General features: G+C 39.0%; 1 protein-coding gene across 3 annotated transcripts in view; it reads right to left on the reverse strand.

Annotated features, from left to right (window-relative positions):
• ankrd6b (ankyrin repeat domain 6b) overlaps positions 1-22,492 on the reverse strand; it is a 77,109-nt gene extending 54,617 nt beyond the window's left edge. For all 3 annotated transcript variants that reach the window (XM_074685991.1, XM_074685992.1, XM_074685990.1), the window contains exon 1: positions 22,359-22,492. The gene's annotated coding sequence lies outside the window, so the exon portion shown is untranslated. The remainder of the gene's footprint in view (positions 1-22,358) is intronic.
• Between the last annotated feature and the right edge of the window lie 339 nt (positions 22,493-22,831).

The following is a 22,831-nucleotide window of genomic DNA, read 5'->3' on the forward strand; positions in this document are numbered from 1 at the left end:
TTCATTAAAGTCAGAGTGGGTGTGAAAGTTTCAGATCTGACGAAAACAGGCAGAGATGTGACCCGCTCACTGACCCCAGACAGACTTTGAAAAGTGCTCCAACATTTCTTCAGCCTGCAGGCCGGAGAGGAATTTGCTCCTGCTTATTTCTGATTTCCATTAGTTACTCTTCAGGAAAACATTTGGCTGCTGATAATAGGTTTTGGATTATGGTCCACAAATGATTAGCTGAACAGAGGGTGGGGGGCTAGCCTGCTTTACCACCCACTGAGAGAGGTCACCAGCAAAAAATAAAGGGGAGTACTGGTATTTTTTGGAGAACAGAGCCTGAATTTTACGTTTTGGTCCAAATTATTTTCATTTCAAAAATATTAAACAGCTCCAGCTTCAGGGCTGACTCAGCCTTCAACCCTGAGATGGGCTTTAAACGCTGCTACCAGAAGAAGTTCACCTTTAAGCTCACATTTTTGTCACCGACAACAATACGGTACGGTATGCTTCCAGGGCTGCAAAGACAAATCAACTTGATTGATAAAAATCAATTAGTAAAAGCGTCAACAACTTTTTTCCATAATCGATGCACTGTGCTGCATCATTACTGTATTAGTTTGTCTTCAGTTTGTCTTCTTCCTTTTTGTTGGATTATTTAGCGGTTGGTAACTAGCTGAAGGTGAATTACTGCCTCCTACTGGACTGGAGTGTAGATTACCTGGGCTGCAGGGCTGTATGTGTCACATGTAAACAGATCAGCGTGGCAGAGGAGAAGCTGAGCTGGCTTAACACGCAAATAAAAGGCAGAGCCAGACAAGCTGTTCATCCAAAAACCTCCAGAGTTTAGCAGTATTTCACGCTGAGTAAAAGCACACAGCGTGTTAATTGACAAAAATGACTTTGTATGGCACAGCAGTATGACTACAATGATCCAGCACTTAAAACTAAGGATTGCTGAGTACTGATACCAGGTATCGGTATCGGCTTGATACCAATACCAGCCTTTTTCAAGGTATAGGTACTCATGAAGGCTGCAGATACCAGCAGCTGATACTCTAGGCAAGAAAATCTCAGGTCGAGCGAGTCCTTCTCGCCACTAGCTGCTGCTAATTGTTGCAGTTTAACACCCCGGCAAATGTGCCCCAGGTCCTGTTCAGACAACATGAATAAATCAGGGAGAGTTAACAGTTAAACTGTTTTATTTTGCACTTCAGTTTATTAAAAAAAATACTTAAACTCTGACAGTTGTTAGTTTTATTGCACACTTTTAATATTAGTTTTTAAATATTTATCAAAAAAACCCTCTAAATTCAGAGGGAGTTGTTTGTGTTTTATTTGGACTTAATGTCAGAGTGGCTGTATTGGTTTTGTAGTATTGGTACTCGGTAGCGGTGAGTACACAAACATGTTGGTCTCATTAATTAATGACGAGCCGGGGAGCTCAACAGCAAGGCAAGTTGCTACAAAACCCCACATACTCTCCTTCATATGTTGTGAAATGCATGGTATGTCTTTTAGGACTACTTTAGTCTTTTTATTAAATCCGTCACCCTGTTTGAAAACCACGAGGAGTTCATTAAACCAACGTTAGCATTAGCGTTAGCTGCTACATATAGTGGTAGGGCAGAGGGGGTGAACTGTTTGACATACAGGTGAAAATATTGAGGACACATTTTTATTTATTTGCCTTTTTGACCCACTAATTTCTTTATCTGATGACATAACAATATATTTTCTATTATTTTGCCCAAACTGTTGATTCTTTAAGCGGCAATACATTCATATTATTTGTTATACTTTGTAAATGTAGCATCTGGTCAGCTTAAACTATGTTCAAATATGTTGTTTCTCCGTATATATCTTTAAGCAAACAATAGTCATCAACTAAAATAACAACGCATGTTTGGTTTTGCAAATTTTACTATTATGCATTCTCATTCTTTATTTCTGATTCATTGATTAATCGTAAATTTAATCATAACCCTTAAGAAAGAAAAATAAATATACCAATATACTTTTTTAAATGTATTGTAATATATTATTGATATATTATGACATACATAGAATAATATCTTAAGAGAACATATACAATATATTATATATTCATGAAATATACACTGATAAAAATTTCCAGCCCAATCTACTTTAAAAAATTGAAGCAACTTTTTGCACAATTTATTTATGTATCAAAAACTATTTTTTTCTTTGTTAAGAATACTTGATTATTTTTGTACATGAAAAAGAAAACTCAAGTAATTCAAACTTAATTTTGTTAATTAAATCTAACAAAACTAGACTTTGTACATTGCAATATATTGCAAAATATATAACATGATATTTTCCAATATGCTGCAATATATTTCTCTTTACTAAAGGAAGAGTAATCGATTACTAAAATAATCGTTAGTTGCAGCCCTTAAAAAACACTATGATACCATTTGATGCCAAACGATAAAATATGACACGAAACAAAACAAATTCATATGAATTAGGGATACACTGATCCAACTTTTCTGGCCCTAATACCAATACCTGATGAAACCATTTATATAAAAGGACATACAGTTTAATGAATAAATAAACCAGGGTGTCTGTGCTCACTGTGGTGCTACATTACCATAGAAACTTTCCAGTTAGTTTTATTTAACTTGAGGTTACTGTTTTTCAATTCTTTACGACAAATTTATGACACAAAAAGTCTTCACACTGACAACCATCAACCATTTTCAGTTGTCGTTTTATTCATGATGCCATGAATAAACTTCACCTGTTACTTTCAGTTGATCTACAATTTGTTAAATATGTTTTCTGATTAAAATACTTTTGCAAAAAAAGACCTGTTTGTCCTGAGATTAAGGTTTTGTTAAGTATTAAAGAGCTTGTTGTGGCTTTGAGGAGCAGAATCTAAACTTTCTGCTGTTTAAGGAGCAGAAACACTCACACCAGGCTGTTAGACCTGCAGAGACTCCTCCAGAAACAGGCCTCAGCTTCTCACATTACTTCATCTTCACTGAACATGAAAACTAAAGATCTGGTTACGCTTCAAACACCACTTCTTCAGACTGTTCATGTTAATAGAAATGTTAATGTGGCCCTGGAGGAGGTCTTTACATGTCATCAGATACACTGAAACGAGGAGCCTAACAGAGGTCTGAGACGGCGGCTCGTGAATCTGAAGCGTGAAAACATGGATGAGCTGTACCTTTGTGAAATGAAGCAGGTCATGAAGGCACTAAAATTAACCTCAGAGCTCCGAGCTAGATCTCTGCCTGCTGTATGTTCTCATTATGTGGGTCATCCGTTCGCCGTCTGCTGGAGCTCCAGCGCTGTAAACAGGCAGCATCACGGCTGCGTTGCTGTGTAACATGTGAGCGATGTGGCTGACAAACAAAGCACTCGGATAAAATTGGTGGAATAATTTCAATTAGCTGAGCTCGTCTGTAAATCTACGTTCATGCTGTTGAGCCGAGGCAGCAGATGTCAAACGGTTTGTGCTCATGTTTCTCACTGGAAGTCCTGTTCCTTGTTGGAGGCTGGTTTTCAATGTTTGTGGGACTGTTAAATACCTACAGTTGTATAAACATTTTCTAATCAAACAGCATCTTTTTCATGCCTTGTCACTGGACGGCTGTCTCACACGATTTGGATGGATAAGTTAAGTGTTAAATATTCCATGAAGGCTTGAACGCCTCAGTAAAGTGTCCATGTTAAGGCTTGATTTCACACTTGGGTACTGAGAACCAGTTCCAGATTTCCAAGATTCATAAATTCAACGAGGCACGTGCGTTTCATTTCCTGTAAGTGACATAAATCTTTCAAGACTAAACCCTCTGTGAGAACACTGGAGCTACAGGAAGTTATTTATATCTGTCAGGAGTCGGACCTGCTGTGTTAGAGCAACATCATGTCACACGTGATGCAGCAGGTCATCAGAGAACAATCATGGCAGATCACAACAATGATCTGGAGTTTGGCTGAGCTTTGGGAAAAATGATTCTGAAACAAGAAGAGAGGAAGACCGTCCGATGTGCTATTTACCTGGTCAAACCGTATCTGAAAAGATTTTTAATTCAGAGGTGGTGTCACAAGATATCATGGTGTTTCTTTCAGTCAACGTTGTGCTTCTCTCACCCATTAGGGACACAGGTGATTCTTGTAGCACAGACCATCAGGGGTCTCTCAAATGCATGGCAGGGTCTTATACTCTCATACGCTGCATTTCCTCTCCATCCACGGTTACAATAAACCGCGTTTCCACCAAGCAGACCAGTTTGGTTCGTCTTGGTACGGCGTGCATTTTAGGGCGTTTCCACTGACTCATCCCGGGACAGATCCCTATAACCGACAAGCCGGCCTACTTTTTTGGGACCCTTTCGTATGGGTGCCAGACTGAACCGATCCGCCCTCAGAAGGTGGTGCTACAACATTGCAGACCGTTAATTGGTCAAAAGAATCGTCACTTACCCCAACAGCGGCTGCATTACTCCACACAGACTTCTCTGAAACAAAGCTTGATTGTTCTTTGTATCAAAGAACTACATGAAAATCACAGAGAGGATGAAATGCTGCATGTATTCCATCATTGCTCTCTGTTTACTGTGTCGCGTTTTCTTCTTCATTGGATTTATTAGCGAGGTAAACTGCTACTGTGTCACACTATTGTTTAACAGCTGCGGCTTCCGGCATTCGACTTACATACCGCCTACCACGAGAGGGCACAGTTTGCTGTGGAAACGCAAACAGGATCCGGCTTAACTGTACCAAACCGTCCCAAACTGTACTAAACTGCGGCTATGGTTGCTAAGCCCCGTTTCCACCAAGCAGTCCGGTTTAGATCAGTACGGTTTGGTATGGGTTGAATCGGTTAAGCCTGGTCCTGTTTACGTTTCCACACCTAACAGTGCCCCCTTGTGGTAGGGCGGCATGTAAGCTGGATGCCGATAGCCGCATCAGTTAATTAATCATGTGACGCCATAGCAGCGCAACACAGTGATAAATCAAATGAAGAAGAAAAACAAGACACAGTAAACAAAGAGCAATAGGAGACACCCGTTGATTTGTCTTCTCTGTAATTTCCATGTGGCTCTTTGTTACAAAGAACAATCAAGACCCCCTGCAGAAGGGTCCTGAAAAGCGGACTGGTACTTTTCGGTTATTTGGGAGTCTGTGCCGGGATTCGTCAGTGGAAACGCCATTAAATGCGAGTGTGAGTATAGTCTGCGAGCTGTAGCTGTGCTAAACTGCTGTGAGGGGGTAAGATGTGCTGAGAACCTGGAAACCAAGTGGTTGAGGATAAAGTACGTGTGCCCAGTGACACACATGAAAAATGTGTCCAGGGTGAAGCTGTAGACCCTGTTACGCATTGGAAGTTCTGTAAATGGCGCAGCCTCAGCCTCCTCTGTGCTTCACAGCGCAGTTAGCCTGTGCCCCCCCACAGCACACTGGTGTATCAGAAAATTTACAACTGTACAGAATATTACAGCCACAGGGGTTTTCTGTGCACTCTGGTTTTTCACATAGCACTATCAATTATTTCAACACACAGTAAGTTTGAGGTCATGCTCTGTCTTCAGTGTGCTGCAATCTTCAATCACCAAGAGACACAATTTAAAGAGGGGGTTCTGCCTTATTTTTAAGTCTTCATACCGTCCCTCTGGGGTCGCCTGGAGTCGCTGTAAACGGGACATGTGACGTGTATAGTTCAGACTGAGTTTCACCGAGGATTCATCCACTTTCTTTCTTGATTTACTTCATGTTTTTGGTTTCTGTTCAGAGAGCCCCCGGTTGCTGCGAGGAGTCTCTGTGGAGCAGAAACTCTCTTCGCTTTAGAGACGAAGGTCAAATAAGGGAAGAGAAGGTGAACACACCTCTGAGTTACTGTTCAGTCACCTGAGTTTAGGTTGGAAAAATCCATCATGTGTTTAGTTATTGTTCAACAACCTGATATGTTTTTTTTATTATTCTTCTTTCATCTGTTTAAATAACTTAGGTTGGTGATTTTACTTGTTGATCTAACAAATAGGAGTTATATTTAATAAAGTTTAAAAAAAGTCTGATCCAGGCCTAAATGCCACAACAACTTTTATTTTTGTGATATTTATTTCATTCATTTCTACCCTTGAAAAGCAGAGATCGTATTCAGGAATAGATAAAAAAACAGATAGGAATTTTTTTTTTTTTTTTTATCGCCATCAGAGTTTGTTGTCAGAAGGACAGGCAGCAGGTCAACAGAGCTACAAACTGCAGCTTCTCTTATTCCTGTACAGCAGAGGGGCTGCTCCTCACACTGTGCATGTGTGGGAATCAGTGACGTCACTTTATAATGTGTGTGTGAAACAAGTGCTCAGACTGTAAGTCCCCCCCCCCTCCACCCCCTTCCTCCATCCATCCACCATCTTTCACTCAAACCTCGGCCATCTGTCTTTACAGCACCATACAGGGCCACAGAGCCAAAACCAGATTAAAACAATACTTTGACCCACTCGGTAATCCCAAGATCTGTTTCACTGCGGCGCTCCAGCACAACGTCCGTGCTGCATGGAGCATTTACAGCACAAAGAGGAGCACGAACAGCACAGCGTGCAGAGAAACATTCACGGCTGTATCATCGTAATGTATTTAATCACTGACATCCATGCTTCTGTGCAGAGATACGAGAGGCTGAAACACAGCACGCTAATCCTGAGGTCACTGATGGACCTTCTGTCATGTGAAGAGTGGGACAGATGTAAAGGGCATCTTAGGAAACTGTACAAAGGTCACTCCACATGAAGGACGGACCAATGTGTCATTTAACTCCAAGATAAAGAGAACAACAAACCAAAACAGCCACAGCAGCATGAGGATCATTTATTTCAGCAGAGACTGAGGAATAAAATCACTTTACTTAACAAATCAGGGTGACAGTTATTCTTTCCTCAGAGCAACTGAAGCTACAACTCCATGTTTCTAAGACTCAGTCTTGACTACAAAAACTTTCCCATAGTCCTCAAGGTGGACTGACAGTGTTTTCACCAACAGCCAAATTAGTCAGACTGCCTTTACATCAACTATTTCTTAAACTTTCTGAAACTTCTGTAAAAGGATGGACAAAGCAAATGTAAGGACACAGCCGATAGAAGTCAGAAACATCTTACTTTCATGGTTTGAGGACTGGGCAAATTTTGCATCCATAGAAGTTTGCAAATCTGCCAAAAAAAGACTCCAACTAATTTAAATAATATAATAATATCTGCTTTTCTCTTTTACATTTTTTTGGGGTGCCTATTCAATTTAAATTGCAGTTCTTTTTTTATTTCAGATTAAAGTGATTTTTAGTTTGCCTTTTAATCCCAGGCCATGAAAGAAGTTAAACGATGATTATGTCCACAGACTATTTCAGGGGCCAAATTTTCCCCAAAAATGCACATCACATGTGAGACACAGAAAAACATTTCCCCCTTTGCTGGAGAAAAGTAAGGACTTTATTCAAGCTTAAAGACTAACATGAAGGATTTTTTTTTTCCAAACTTTCTTTTATTAAAGTTTTCAATAAAATGTACAATAAGCATGAATGTACAGATGGAGCTTGTTATAAGGATTTAAATTTGGAAAAGAAAAGAAATTTATTTTTCAAAAATAATAAAAATAAAATGAAATAAAAATAAATAATAAATAATAAAATCATTTAACAAAAATCCTGTTACGTATGTCAATTGGTTTTTTTCTCCCACTCCTAAATATTAATAACATTCAATCAAGTAACAGTGGTGCTATAGCACAGTAAGAGTGACATATTTACCGCCTGCTGACTGCTGGGGATTACTGCACTGCAGTGTTTATAAGAGCTGTAACAAAAAAAATATCTCCATCCGGATGAGTGCACACAGCTCAGCTCTGTGCAGCACAGAGTAAAGATGCTTTACGCCTGTGTCAGTCACAATCAGGTGCAGAACTTAGTGGATGTACTTTGTGAGTTAGATCATCAGACATAGCACAGAAGCAGATGATGTGCAAACCTTGATGCGGTTGGTGGTTGTAATACACTCTTGGTGAATTCAGCCATCAGAAGCTGTGTTTCCATTACACCTAGAATTGTGCAAAACGTACAAATCGCAACAAAAAAATTGTAATGGAAACACCATATTTTTTAAAAACCTCTCAAATTTGGAGAAAAAGTTTTTACGCTCTCCTGAGGTGGTTTTTCAGAAGTTTCGATATTGAAGTTTTTCGCAAAAGTGCAATGGAAATGGGAAAAAAAAGTGCAATTAGTCCTGTCACGATAATCAATAAATCAATTAATTGAACAATAAATAAAAACGTCCTTGGTAAGTTTGCCAGCCTTGATAAACTGACACGTGCATGCATGTTTGCTTTCCTCATCTCTTTCGCCCAATGAGGCTGAATGAGAAGATGGCTCACTACGTCTATCTTTCCCAACATCGGGGTGCATAGGTTCTATAGCGGATTTAGTGGATTTATAGCGGAGTGAGCATCTGTCAAAAATGCGATCTTTGGGGTGAAGACGGGGCTGCTCACGCGAACACACGGAGAGAGCTGAAGCGAGCGTCCTGAGGGGTAAGGAGGAAACACACGCTAATATGAGTGATGGCACAAAAGATACGGTTCTTAAGCCGCCTGCCACAGTCCCAGTGTGGGAATATTTTGTTTTTTATCAGAATGAACAAAGTGTGAGCTCATGAACACCAACGAGCTGATATGTCGCATTTGTTTGAAAATAGTGGCGACGAAAAAGAAGAGGGAGGTGCAGCGGAGCCTTGTTCTTTGACAATCTGCTCTTACTGAGGCTTTTGGTCTGCAAAGTAAATAGAAATAAAAGCGCCAAATGGTGGGCGCTCAAAGACGGCTACATTGCTAAAGAAATGCAGCCCTTCAATACGGTTGAAAGCCAGAAATGTTCAAAATGTTTGACAGACGGTACGGATTGACTGGGAAAAAGTACATGTTACAAACAATTCAGGAACTGTATAAACTCCCTTTTGTTTAGGCTATAGTTTTTATTTTTGTTTTTTTTTTGGAGTTTTGTTTTTTCTTTAGAAAAAGGGTCTATGTTTTATTGTTTTTGATTAGTATTAATTAAGTCATAAGTCATTAATTTTTTTCTAAAAGAGAGTCCATTTCATTTTCATTGTATTTTTTTCTCTTTCTTGTTTGTTAAATTTATTATATTTTTTGTTTAATTTATTTTATTTAAAAGATCCTGACCTTTTAATTACAGTTAAATACTCTTAAGAAATTAAAGTTTCTTGCTTTTGATATGGTGTACTCACTTTATTATCCCATTTATCATAATTACATCAATGAAAAAAATGGAAAAAAAAATCAAAATAATATTGACAATAATATCTTTTATCGGCAATAATATTTTGGAAAATTATCGCCAGCAAAATTTGTTATCGTGACAGGCCTAGATCTGTGCATCATTAAAAAGGAATTCAGGTAAGCTAGATCAAACTTTGCATCAAAACAATAACAAACTGTCACAAAAAAAACCCCACACTGAATGCAGACCATTATGTGTGCAGCGTTCTAGTAATAATCAGACCACTGTGAGCCATGCACATAAGCATGCTCAGAGCCCACAGCACGCACCCACAGCTTTCCCTCACCTAATCCCAGGCACGGCATCACTCATGCACTCCTCATACCGACACCTGATGTGACTCTCAGGGTCAGCGCCTCTCACGAACACTCACCTCTTTAACACGTACCCTGAAAATAATGCGAAGTGTCTAAAGGTACTGTGACAGTCATTTGTTTGCATGAACATAACAGTTTGACACTGAATCAAGTTCATCCTTTACTCTGGCTTCCTCAGCAATGTTTGTCATGAGCTGCCACTGCCCACTTAATGGGAAAAACAAGCTCACATTTATCCATTCATCATTCATCCAAACACCTTCATGGTCACAGATTTAATGAGCAACATGTTCTAAATCCAACCAAATTATCACACTGCAAAAAAAGTGTTTTTGTCTTATTTCAAGTAAAAATTGTCTTGCTATGCTTGATATGGGCAACATTCAACTCATCAGTGCAAAAAAAATGTCATGTTTCAAGTTGTTTAAGGACGAATAATGAGCTCTGAATTGCTTGTAACAAGTACAAAGATCTGCCAATGAAATAAAAGAAAAATGTAAATTTTCAGGCAAGTTTTTCTTCTCGCATTGGCAGATTTTTTTTTTTACTTGAAACAAGACATTTTTCTGGACTGATGAGTTGCATGTGGCTTATGTCAAATACAATAAGACAATTTTTTATTTATAATAAGACAATAACACTTGATAAGATTTTTTTTTTTTTCAGTGCACACCAAACGATGTTAGGCGTTCACATATGAAGGAGAAAGCTGGAGAGGCAGAGGAGTTTGTCTGGGATCAGACTGTTTTGCAGTGCAGCAGGACAACAGGAAGCAGCTACATGACAAAGAAGAAGCCCCTCACTAATCAGTGCGGGCCTGCAGACCCTCCTCTGTCTGGTAGCTTTAATCACCTCCTGGCTGCTCCGTCTTTGTCCAGGAGCAGTGAGCAGAAACGGCCTCTTTGCTCCTCGCTGAGCGTCTCCACCCTTTCAGAGGTTTCTTTACAAAGAGTTCACCACCCGCGGGCCGGGCCAAGCTGAAAACATCACAGAGACGCTGCATGTGGTCTCGGAGAGCGTCTCTCACGGCTCTGTGAGAATAACTTTGATTGACGCTGCAGCTCGAGGACTGAGAGAGCACATCTCTGCAGAGTTAGCTCCTCTACCCTGACTCCAAATAAAATGTAGGATAGACTTAAAATCCTTCTCAGGTCTGCCTGTCATAGCTACGGTCTCTGAAGGTAGTATGGGAGGTGCAGCCTTCAGCTCCTCTTCTTTGGGATCATCCAGTCAGGGTCCTGGAGACGTGTCCTCACTCTCAGGGCGTATTCAGACCTGGACTGTTTGGGTTCGTTTCCCACGCTGGTGCGGACTTTTCATGCTGGTGTGAAAAGACACAAACGAACCCTGGTGCAGACCAAACAACCGGACCGAGACCCACTTTTTGAGGTGGTCTCGGTCCGCTTCCAAACGAACTCTGGTGCGGTTCGTGGTTCTCCGGTGCAGGTCTGAATACAAACCAAGGTCCATCCAAACTAACTACAGGATACATGCGCCTTTTGGGCCTATAAAGCGACCGTAACCTGACCGTCTTTAGTTCATACCTGATCCTCCGTCTTCTGTTTAGCCACGCTGTTGCTGGCATGTTGTGGGTCAGGACACGCAGAGCATAGCGTCTCCTTGCTGCTCGCATTCGTCTTCGCTGTTCCAAATTTTGAAACGGTGTTGTTAAGCCTGCTTTGAAGGAGCTGCTCTTGAAACTGAAAATGATTTAGCAGCTCTAATAAGAGCACAAACTCACATGTTTAACTCCATTTCTGGGTCTGTATTCTGTGTGCCGCCCTTTGTCAGTGCTGTCCAATGAGAGCACTGATCGTCACATGCGTGGATGTGTTTACAGAATATAGTCCACTTGCAAAAAGTACAATCTGAATATGAACCGCACCAAACAAAAAAATAAAGTCGCTAAAGACGCTTTTGGTCCGGACCAAACAAGTGGACCAAAGGACTTTTCTGGTCTGAATGCAGCCTCAGATTGAACTCATAAAATCTGGATTATCTGAGTGTCTCACTTCTCTGATTTTAGCCCATCTGACATTTCCTAACTGACGTCGTTGCTCCAAAATTTCACCAATTACCTGAGCCGTAGGTTAAATAATTTAAGGAAATGAAAGGGTAAGCACTCTGTTAGTCAGGCAAACTCAGTTTAACACGATGCAGCAGCTTCTTTCTTTTCTTTTATGAATGATTATTCCCACTGAGATACAAAACCTCCTTAACAAAGGAAAGGAGTCCTGGCCAAAACGGCAGCATGATGAGTGTCACAGACAACTCAGTACAACATCCATTCACATGATCAGCGTCCAGTACAGGTTAACTTATAAAATGATCCAGTTTGATGCTCGCAGTGAAGGAGCTGAAATATTAAAAGCACTTTTATTGGAGGAATGACAAACTTCATGTGTCCATTAGACCAAAGGTTACAACCGCTGACAGCTTTAGGAGTCAGGGAAGAACAATATTAAGAAAGTAGCTCATTAAGTGTCATGAAGAAAGTTTCACCAAAGCTCCATTCTTCATCTGTGAAGAATGGTAGACAGTAAAGTAGACAAACCTACTTTCCCATAAAAGTGTGAAAACCTGTACCAGAGATGAATCACGATGCAGCTCAGTACAGTTTTTTAACAACATTAAAAAAAGAGTAAGGATTTGAAGGTCTGGTGTTTTGATCTATTTTCAGACAGATTCAAGGATTTTTCTACAACACATGAACATGTAGAGGTTTGAAAATCTGCACACATTAAGCATGAACACGTATCTCCATGTTTCAGATATGGGAAAGCAGAAATATCCCTTTCCTACTCAAGGAAATAAAAATTTGGAAATGAATCAGCATGATGAAATATCTTAAAACAACTCAGGGACATGCACCAAAGCAAAAAGCCAACCAAGAAATCAGCCATCTCAGACCCCTGCACAGGATGGAACATCCCATCATAAACCGGGAAAAAACTGAGGTGATCCACTTAAAGAGAAACAGATACCAGCGTAAGATAAGAGAGGCAGCAGAACCTCAGGAGCAGATCCAGAGGATCATACACTGGGATTAGGAGGGCTACATGCTGCTGCGTATCTGGGATGCTTTTCTATTTTAAATAACATTAGTCCCACAACTGCGTTTAGTGTAAAGTAAACAAGATTATAGAAATTCTTGTTGGACAGTGATAGAGATGGGTACCTTTCACATTTAAAACAAAATAGTACCGATGCCTGGTACCTAGCAATCAGAACCGGTACTCAACAATACCCATTTTTGTTACTTTTTTTGAGTTTGTGTGGTAAAAATTATCAGTTTGTTTAGTAATTAAGTATGGCTGCACGATATGGCCAAAATCCAATATCTCGATATTTGTAGGCTATATCTCGATACAAGATATATATCTCGATATTCTGATTTCTCTTCTAAATCACTATATTAATGTTGAATCCAACCCTTTGATGCATTAAATGACATCATTATAATGATTCAAGCAGACCTTTTAGTTGTATTTTTAAAATTTGAATGTAAAAAGGGGAAAATTTCAGTCAGGTAAAGTTTAGCAAACATTTTATTTTTACCCAAACTTTATGTAGTTATATATTTTTAGTTCCAGTAAAATAATTCATTCGGATTTATTCAACTGGCTGATTTATTACATTATATTATATTCTATTATACTATATTATATTATATTATATTAAATTATATTCTATTGTATTATATCATATTGTATTCTATTCTATTCTATTCTATTCTATTATATCATATTCTATTCTATTCAATTATATTATATTATATTATATTATATTATATTATATTATATTATATCATATTCTATTCTATTCTATTCTATTCTATTCTATTATATTATATTATATTATATTATATCATATTATATTATATTATATTATATTATATTATATTATATCATATTATATTATATTATATCATATCATGAACTAAAGTTGGAGAGGAGTACCGGCTGAGCAGCAGAGACTAAAACGAGTTAATCACCGAAGAGATTTACATCCCAACGTCTGAAAACATTAACATGTCTGTTTGTACTCAATGATTACAATATAGTCATTTTATACATCTCACGTGCAGAAACCTGCGATACATTGAGTATATTTGATTTATCCCCCAGCCCTAAAATAAAGTATTCATTTTTTGAATGTAACATATTTATTCTTCAATATATAACCTTATAATGCTGTGTTCATGTCCAGCATGGAAAATCTTCTACTCTCCCAGTCCCTCACAGTCACAAGGATGCATTTAGGTACCTAAACATAGTACCTTATGATTTAATGAATGATTTATGAATCGATACTCGGTACTTCTGACAGAATTTGGTCAGTACCTAAAAAAGTACCTAATTTGCTACCCATCCTTAGACAGTGCACATGTGACATGTTCAACACAACATGTGCTTTTTCATGAGACTGAAAAAAATCAGTGTAGTGTCAAAACTCGTTTAACTTTTCAAAAGTGAGGACATTCATCTGAAGGAGCTCATTGAAGCTCACACTACACTGGTTTAACAACAACAGCACTTCCTTGTTACCTGCTCTGAGCTGACCAATCAGAGGCGAGAACTTAATTTCAGGGTAGTGCAATTAAAACTAGGAAAGTAGCCTACCTTAAACAGGTTACAGATAGGAGGTGCTGCAGGAGGAATGTTTAAACCTCCTTTTACGCAAAAACGTACTCTTTAAAGTTCTATGTAAATAGTTTTCTCTGGAAATGCTGTGAACACATTTTATAGTTTATGAATTAACAAAAATCTAAACTGACTTCAGAGTTTAAGTTTTCATATAGAACAGGAACTGTGGGATCCAAAGGGTTAATGCCTTATAGATGTTATTTTACATTCAGCTTTCTTCTCTTCTGTCCTTTTTCTGTCTGACAGTTAGGCTCCAGTGTCCACCATTAATACAAATTAATCACAGAAATCGTTTTCAGCAGAGAAAAACACAGATCTCTCTTCTCTCTAATAAACTTTGGCGGCTGACGTGGTGTTGTTATAGAGACCTAGATGTGCCGTACATCAATTCGGCCCTGCTCAAGCCGATCGGAAAGCTAAGAAATAGCAATTTAAAATAACCTGTAACCAGCAATACTGGTGCTGATGATCTCATTTTAAAGTATGGATTATGATCAGGTATCTAGAAGAGAGACTTTTTCAAGATCACTTTCAAACTCCTCACAGCCCCTTTAAGTTTTAATCACAGCAGGTCTTTTAATAAAATGATGATGTACCGTGTGGTAATAAAGGTACGTAAAGAAAAACAACTCCAAAACAAACTGGTTAGAGGACACAGGACGACCTGTTTCTGCTCCTCCCAGAAACACATGTGAATGTTGAGTTCTCCTCATGCAGCAGTAATGATGAAGAGTAACAAACATGCTGTTTATAGAAAGTGGAAACTTGAACAAAGAGGAGGTGCAGGTGCTCCTCCAGCCTGCCTGTTTCTCCAGCTGGACAGAGCTGAGTGTCAGCTGTGTGAGCGAGCATCCACCAGCCCTCGACTGACGCCCCACCCCCTGAAACACACACACACACATACCCCACAACTTCAGCACAGGCTCTCCCCGCTGCAGCAGCCTTTTGTCTCTTTTCACACTGCTCCTGAAAAAAGCGTCCGTGCACCAACACTCCCCACCTCCTTTAATCCTCCTCCCTGAGAGAACTCATCCACATCTGATGCATTTTCTCAGAAAGAGCGAGGGGCCATTCGGTGCCACAGTTCATTGTTTCAAGCTCGCAATAAAGAGTTAAGTGGGATTTAGGGCCCCTGCACAGCCCAAAGACCTAAAGAAAGCTGCTTTTCTTATGCAACTGAGCTGTTGTTCACCGATTCCTGCAGGGCCTCCAGAGGAAGTCGTGCCACCTGACTCTGGTTTAAAATAATCTCATCCTGAATTTAATTGATCTCCATAAGCAGCTTCAGGATCATAAATGTTACAGAGGGTATAGACAGGCTTTCCTCTGTGGTAGAAGACACATCTTTTCTCCTCCACACAGACAAATCTAATAACCGCTGCAGAGACAGAGTCTAGTTTCATGAGGCTGTAAACCGCCCTGTGCCTCATCATGACTCATTATAGCCCATTAAACACCTGGTGACCTCTGACCTCCACAGCACTCTGCTTTACTAACCACAACCCTAATCAGAGAGAGCAAGCGGACAGGTGGAGCAAAGGAAACAAAGAGCTCTGAATTGTTTTCAGACGGGAAGGATAGCTGATCCCAAAACGGTTAACTCCAAACGTCTGTCATTTGAAACCAAACACGAGGACTAAGTGAATTAAGTGGGAATCAGGAAAAGTGGCTGCATCATCAGGAAAATGTAATCTGACCCGTGGCTCTGAGAGTCAGTGAACACAACACCATGATGTTATGGAGCCATTAGTGCCTCTGCTCTTGGATGTTAAAACTAAACGTGCAGATTTTCAAACCTCTACATATCCATGCCTTCCTGACGCTCCTGCCTTTAACTTTAAAATTCAATGATTCTGCACAAACATTGCTTGATGACCGAAATGATGTTAAGTCCTGGATGAATGATAACTTTTTACACTTAAATGAAAACTTAAGAAGAAATCATAATTTTTGGATGTGGTCCAGCAGGTTTTCCACCTGGTTTTCTGGCCCCCTTACACCAAACATCCAGTCATCTGTCAAGAATCTTGGTGTAATATTTTGGGCTGCAACTAATGATTATTTTTAATGTCGACTAATCTATCGATTATTTTTTCGATTAGTCGATTAATCACGGTTATTTTGTGTTTCAACCTAATTTGGCCTTTAAAATGTGCAGACCTTTAAAATTCAACCTGTGTTTTGCATTTTCACTGCATTTACCCAGAGTTATGTTCTCACCTCTGATTGGACAGCCCTGTGTCATGTTTGTTTGTTTGTTTGTCTTTATTTCATTCATGATGACATAAAAATATAAGTAGACCAACTTTACAAAAAAATAAATAAATCTCAAAATGAGTGAAGCAGGTAACAGGGAAATTAAGTTGTTGTACGCAGTGTTGGACAGACCGCTTATTAGTGACTTTGGGCTTATTTTCTAATGTTTATCTGTTTATTGGGGCTTTGCTCTCTGTATGATCCCGTCTGATTCTCTCCCAGCTCTCCATAACAACGTGTTTAGTTTCGTTTCTCTACATGCGCTACTTCCACCTCGCTCATGCGCACTCCGCCCCTCCTCCTCCCCACTAAGTGTTACCGGTTCAGTGTGAGCTTGAGAGTGAGAGCTCCATCAGATAAATGTCCTCTCTTTTCAAAAGTTAGGGGAGTTTTGACGCTAGTTTGTGACTGAGATCCTGAAAAACTGTCTATAACAGAGAGTGAAGGAGACTCTCTAAATCACGTTATCAGACGCTAAACACCGGGAGCTGTCAGGCCCCGTCAGAGCCTCCGTCAGCGCACAGCGCTCTCTGGGAGTGGAGATTTTTCCTCATCAATATTCCTCATGTATGAACTTAGTGATCTTTTTCCATAAAAGTATCCAATAACACAGCGCCTCATGCTGTGAACTGAAGTTACAAATGAGTATTACCCCCTGGTAGTGATTTCACCATGTGACAATGACAATAAAAACAATAATACGACGCGTCGACTATTAAAATTTGCGTCGATGAATTTTCATCGTCGACGTATGTCGACTAATCGTTGCAGTCCTAGTAATATTTGACGACAGGCTGAAATTTTATCAACAGGTTAGTTCAGTTTTTCAAAGCAGCTTTTATCTTCTGAGGCTTTTATCGAAGTAAAGGGGAATCTGTCAAATAAAGATCTTAAGACTGTAATAAATGCTTTTATAAACTCACAGTAGGATTACTGCAAATCACTGGAAGTTGACCTGCACAACTCACCCGTCTCCTCACTGGCAAACTCATGCCAGACTACAAATCCCCTGTTCACTAAACTAGCTCCTGGTTGCTTGTAGAATAGATTTTAAAATTTTATTGTTTGTTTTTACAGCTCTTAATGGCTTAGCCCCTCCAGTACCTGACCATGCGCTGACTCTGTTTTCATTTATTGTATTTTTCTATACCCGTTTAATGCTTTTCAGTGTTTTTGAGTTGTAAGAATGTATGTTTGAACTCCTGTTGCAAATCAAACTGCCCTTAAGGGACATAAAGATTTTCAGTTCAAATTCAATTCAATTCAAGCTTCTCCATTACCACGCCTCTGCCAGGACACTGAGACACTGTCCAGTCACATGTTACTGGTCAACCCTAAAACCAAAAGTGACAGAGCCTTTTTGTTGGCTGCCTGTCGGCGCTGGAACAACCTGCTCTGGAAAATCTGCTCTACAGGATCAATTGAGCTTTTTAAATCATCCTTAGAGACACACTACTACTACCTCGCTTTAACCAAGGCTGAGTGGACCATCTGGCAAAATCAGAATCAGTTTTAATCTATTTTATACGATTTTATTTCATACTTTGCTCTGATTTTATGTATCTCAGTGCTGTATCTTTTTTGTCATTTTTGCTGCTTTTGATCTGTACAGCACTTAAGTCAACTCTGTTTGTTTTAAAAATGCGTAATAAATCAAGTCTGAGTTGAGTTCACACGTTGTGGAAATCCTTAAATTTGTTTGTAAACTGATCAAAACACTTGTTTCTAAAATAAAGCACATGATCTTCATGAGATTTTCATAAGAATTACAGAAATAATGTTGTCATCAAAGAAGGATCTCCTTAATGGTTGATGACAATCTGGAATTCTGGCCAATCAGAGAGACGGGGGTTTGTGGAGCAGGAAGCCTTAAAGAGACAGCAGCTAAAATTAAGTGTTTCAGACAGAGGCTGAAATAAGAGTTTTCTAAATACAACTATGAGAAAAACACAGATTTTGAGCTGTAAATCATGTAAAGTTACTATGTGGGGACAAGAGAGACAGAATAAAAACAACAAAGAGTACCATACCCCCTCTTTAATGTCAACATAAATATCATGTCACTTGTTGGTCTGACTAATGAACATCCTGTGCCAACATCATGTACAGACTGAAGCCTAAAAAAATCAAAATTAATTTAAAATGTACTTTTAAATATTTCAATTCAATTGGATTTAATTTAACTTAATTTAGATTGATATTGGTATTATTGTTCTTTTTTTTATCATGTAGTGGAAATGAAACAGAACTTGTGTCATTGGAACAGCATTTGTAGGACCTCTGTATGTCTGGAAAGCTTAAAAGAGACCAAAAAATATACAGTTGCAAAATTTTTTGACGTTTAATTGCATCTCTGAAGTGCAAAATTTAGACATTTATATCACAGAAGCTTCATTCTAAGGATTTATTTATTCTACCCTGGAAGCTGCAGCCTTATAAACAAATCTTCAGTCAAATTAAAGCACTTTGTAAAGTTGTGCTCCTAACTCTGAACACACCCTTCTCCTGCCTGCTGGGTGTGAGTTGCCATAAAGTGCTGAGGATTATCATTATAACACATTACCACCCGACCTTTCATAATGAGCTCATATCTCTCACTGTTAAACACCCTCAGTTTGAACCCGGGCGGATTTAAATATTTAGGTTAAGCCTCAGGCAGTGCTCAGTGCACAAGAGAAGTTTCACTTAAGCTCACTTCCCATTTTCCGGGAAATTCGGCTTCATTAGCATCAGATACAACCAATCCTGACTTACGCCTTAATTAATTATTCAACCTGTGGGATTTATTCATGTTTTCAGACATTTTACACACACATGATTGCACTAAAACTAGTGTGAGTTCACCACAGAAGCCCCTGGGTGATTACATTTTGTGAGACGGTTTTCCTGTAAAATCTGTTTGGGGATCAAATGAAAACACTGAGGGAGTGTCTTAGCGAGGTCATTCAGGAGTGAAGAAGTCTGAGATACCGTCTGTCTGACCCAGAAAAAGTCAACAAACTGCTTACAGTCAACCTTGAAAGTTATGGGAATGGTTAGACTGGTACAGCTGCTGTTTCCTGACAGGAAAAAAAATCAAAAACAACAAAAAAAACAACAACTGTAATCTCTAATCTTGAGGGATGAAGTTAATGCAGAGGTTTGAAAACAGAAGTTCCAAGAGTGTATCCATAAGCATATTAAAGAGGGGGTATTTTCCTTTTTCAGTCATTATTCTGTCCCCCCAGTCTTGTCATTTTTTTTATTTTCTGTTCCTCAGGTACACCTGTAGTAGCTTTACATGATTTATAGAACAAAAAAAACATTTTTTGTCACACTGAAGAAAACTCTCATTTTAGCATCTGCCTGCTATAAGCAGACCTTGGTGTTTGAGCCCCCCCTTTCTAAAGGTCATAAACCATTTTCGGGGATCTTTATGTGATGAACCCATCATTTCAGAAAACTTGTAAAGTTTTCTTTTTAACACAGTTTTTCTTTGTTCCAGACAGCTTTTCCCAGGATGCAAAGCAACAAGTTTATGTATTTATTTGTAGTAGTTGTAGTTCTTTGTGGCTGCAGTTTAAAATGTGACAACAATCATACTTTGTAAACTTTTGTAGTTTAGTGTCCAGAAGGTAACAGACTATTTGTTCAGTGTTCCTGAGACATGACAGTAATGTCAGTAAATCCTGGTTATGTCCTGTCAGTCATCTACCAATCAGAGCTAACGTAACCTCACTCTAAATTTCATTGATAAACTCTCAAGTTTGAACAGACCACTGCAGAATAACTGCTGACTGTGGGTTGGGATGAACATTATCACAAACAGTTTAACACCTCAAACTGTGACGAAGTGGAGCGGAGCCAGACCAGAGACACATCTGATGCATTTCCGCCCTTACACATGTGCTGAAGTGCTAAAATCTGCAGTTTCTCGAGTGTCCGCTTGAGGCTGGCTCCAGAAATACCTGGCTTTGACGTCCTTTTTCTTTTTGTCAGTCCAGGTCCAATGTCTGACATTACTGCAAAATCAATCCATTACAAAGAAAGGGCAGATCTTGCTACTCACTGCCAAACTTTGCTGGTAGCAGGGACGTATTTAGTCGTTTGGGGCAAACCCAGTCAATGGGGCCCTCCATGTCCTTGTAACTCATCTTCCTCAGAGCTAGACTGGCCTTCCCTGGGTCCACTGTCTCTTTCCCAGAATCAAGGCATGAGACAGTGCTTATCTTCTACATGGTAACTTAACGCAACTAAATGCATTTCCTCAAGTTCTGTACTTTAGTTTGATTTTGAAAAAAGTGAATACATAATTTAGTCCACTTTGTCCTGGATTTAAAATCTTTTATGGTCAATTGACAGCTTATTTATCCTACAGTGGGGAATTTACAGAGTAACAGTAACAAACAAGAAAGTATGAAGTGAAAAACATTACAATAGGTAAATATTAAAAAAATACTTTAGTAAAGTAAAAATATGTAAATATGAAGCACAACATAAAACTGAAAAAAATCTACTGAAAGAGGTGATATTTACAGTTACCATAATTTTTGGTACTATTATTTTAAAGTTAATGTATTTTTATTTGACCCCCTGTCCAGTGAGTTATGTATCCAAAAAAGAGATTTTGTACAATAATGTTTATCACCAACTCAAAACGTTTGATTTTGAGTAAATTATCCTGTTTCCTGGGCTAAATAAAGTCCTTAAAATCCTAAAAGTCTTATATGTTTATCTCAGATCTCAGAGCAACATTGTTTTTATTTCTGACTTGGTTGAAAATAAGAAAAATGGGGAAAAAAGTGTTTTTTACCACTTTCTTCCTGACTCAAATTTTGTGTTGTAACATGGAATAGCCCATTGAATAAGAAGGGAGGGGGGGCACCCAAAACGACCATTAAATATTAAGCCTTTTGATGTAATTTGAAGCATGTGAAGTAAGATTTAGAAAAAAAATGCTTTCAATTGAAGAGAAATTCATAAATCAGTTTTTAAGAGATGCTTTTGGGGCCCCTGGGAATCTTGGGGCCCCAGGCAACTGCCTGTGTTTGCCTAACAGCAGCTACACCCCTGGCTGGTAGTTGCACTAAAGCTTTATATTTTCCCTGGAAAATCTGACCTGACCACAGATACTGAGGGATAGCATTTAAATATATCTAATGCTGGTGCTGATAATCTCATTTCAAATTCTGAATTATGAACCGGCAAATAAAGTGAGACTATTTAAAGATCACTTATAAAGTCCTCACAGGACCTTTGACTGCTTATCTTCTTCGTATTAAACCAAGATAGATCATTAAAGCTGGCTTAGCCAAAAATCTGTAATTTTATTTTTCCAAAATGTTGTTATTTTTTATTGTTGGTTTTTTTTTTTTTTTTTAAGTGTTTTAAAACTTAAATTGTATGTTATAGTTGATTTTTCTTTCTTTCTTTCTATCTTTTTTTTCTCTCTTTTTTTTTTTTTTTTGGTAGTGAGGACAGAGTGAACCTAGCTGCTGTAGTTAACCTGACCAATGAAGCCCAATCTGACACAACTTAACTCAGAGTTCCTTAACTACCATGCTGTAGTTGGCCAGAGATAACCTGTTTATACTGACGTAACTTCACTGGACACAGCAGGATGAAACAACAAGAAAGATTTACCAACTCTAATAAAGTGAAGTAACACTGCTACCTGCTAACTTTCAGGTAAAAAATGAGCCCCGCTGTGATTTCTTTGGTAGCTCGTAGTTCATGCTGGCAGAGCTCAGCACAGAGTACGCAGCTAAAAAAAACAGCCATGTCCGCTCGATAATTCAGAGAAAACACGACGACAACCTGAGAGGAAGAAGACATAAAGAGACTGACCTGGAAGAGTCCCACAAAGTGTAACCTGGAGCAGTGTTAGGTAGTCCGATAAAGAGTCTTGAGCGGAGCTGCTGCTGGTACAGAGAGGAAACTCCGGAGTGGAAACACCGTGAGTCTGTCGGTCGGTCGCCTTCTGTCGCCTCCTCCTCCTCCTCCTCCTCCTCCTCCTCTCTGTCCCATTTACATGTCAACAGAGCCGCTGACACACTGTCAACACCACAGGAGGAAGAAAACTCTGTAACTTTCTCCTTAACCACATGATATCTGCTCTGATATAAATGTAATTAATTTAACGAAGGAGAAAGCTGTTGCTCTCTGTCTGAACTCGACGTCATGAGGAGTTTATTGAAGCTCAGCAGCTCTTTGATTTAATTTTATGGCCCAATAAAACCATTACAGCGCTACAGGCTATTAGCTGTTATATAACCATTGTGTGTTGTCCCTAACAGTAGTAAGTTAATTTTACTACAGTC

Source organism: Halichoeres trimaculatus, unplaced genomic scaffold, assembly GCF_033239565.1.
Source record: "Halichoeres trimaculatus isolate MK-OKI-2021-1 unplaced genomic scaffold, fHalTri1.1 fHalTri1_scaffold_13, whole genome shotgun sequence".
Lineage (NCBI taxonomy): Eukaryota > Metazoa > Chordata > Actinopteri > Labriformes > Labridae > Halichoeres > Halichoeres trimaculatus.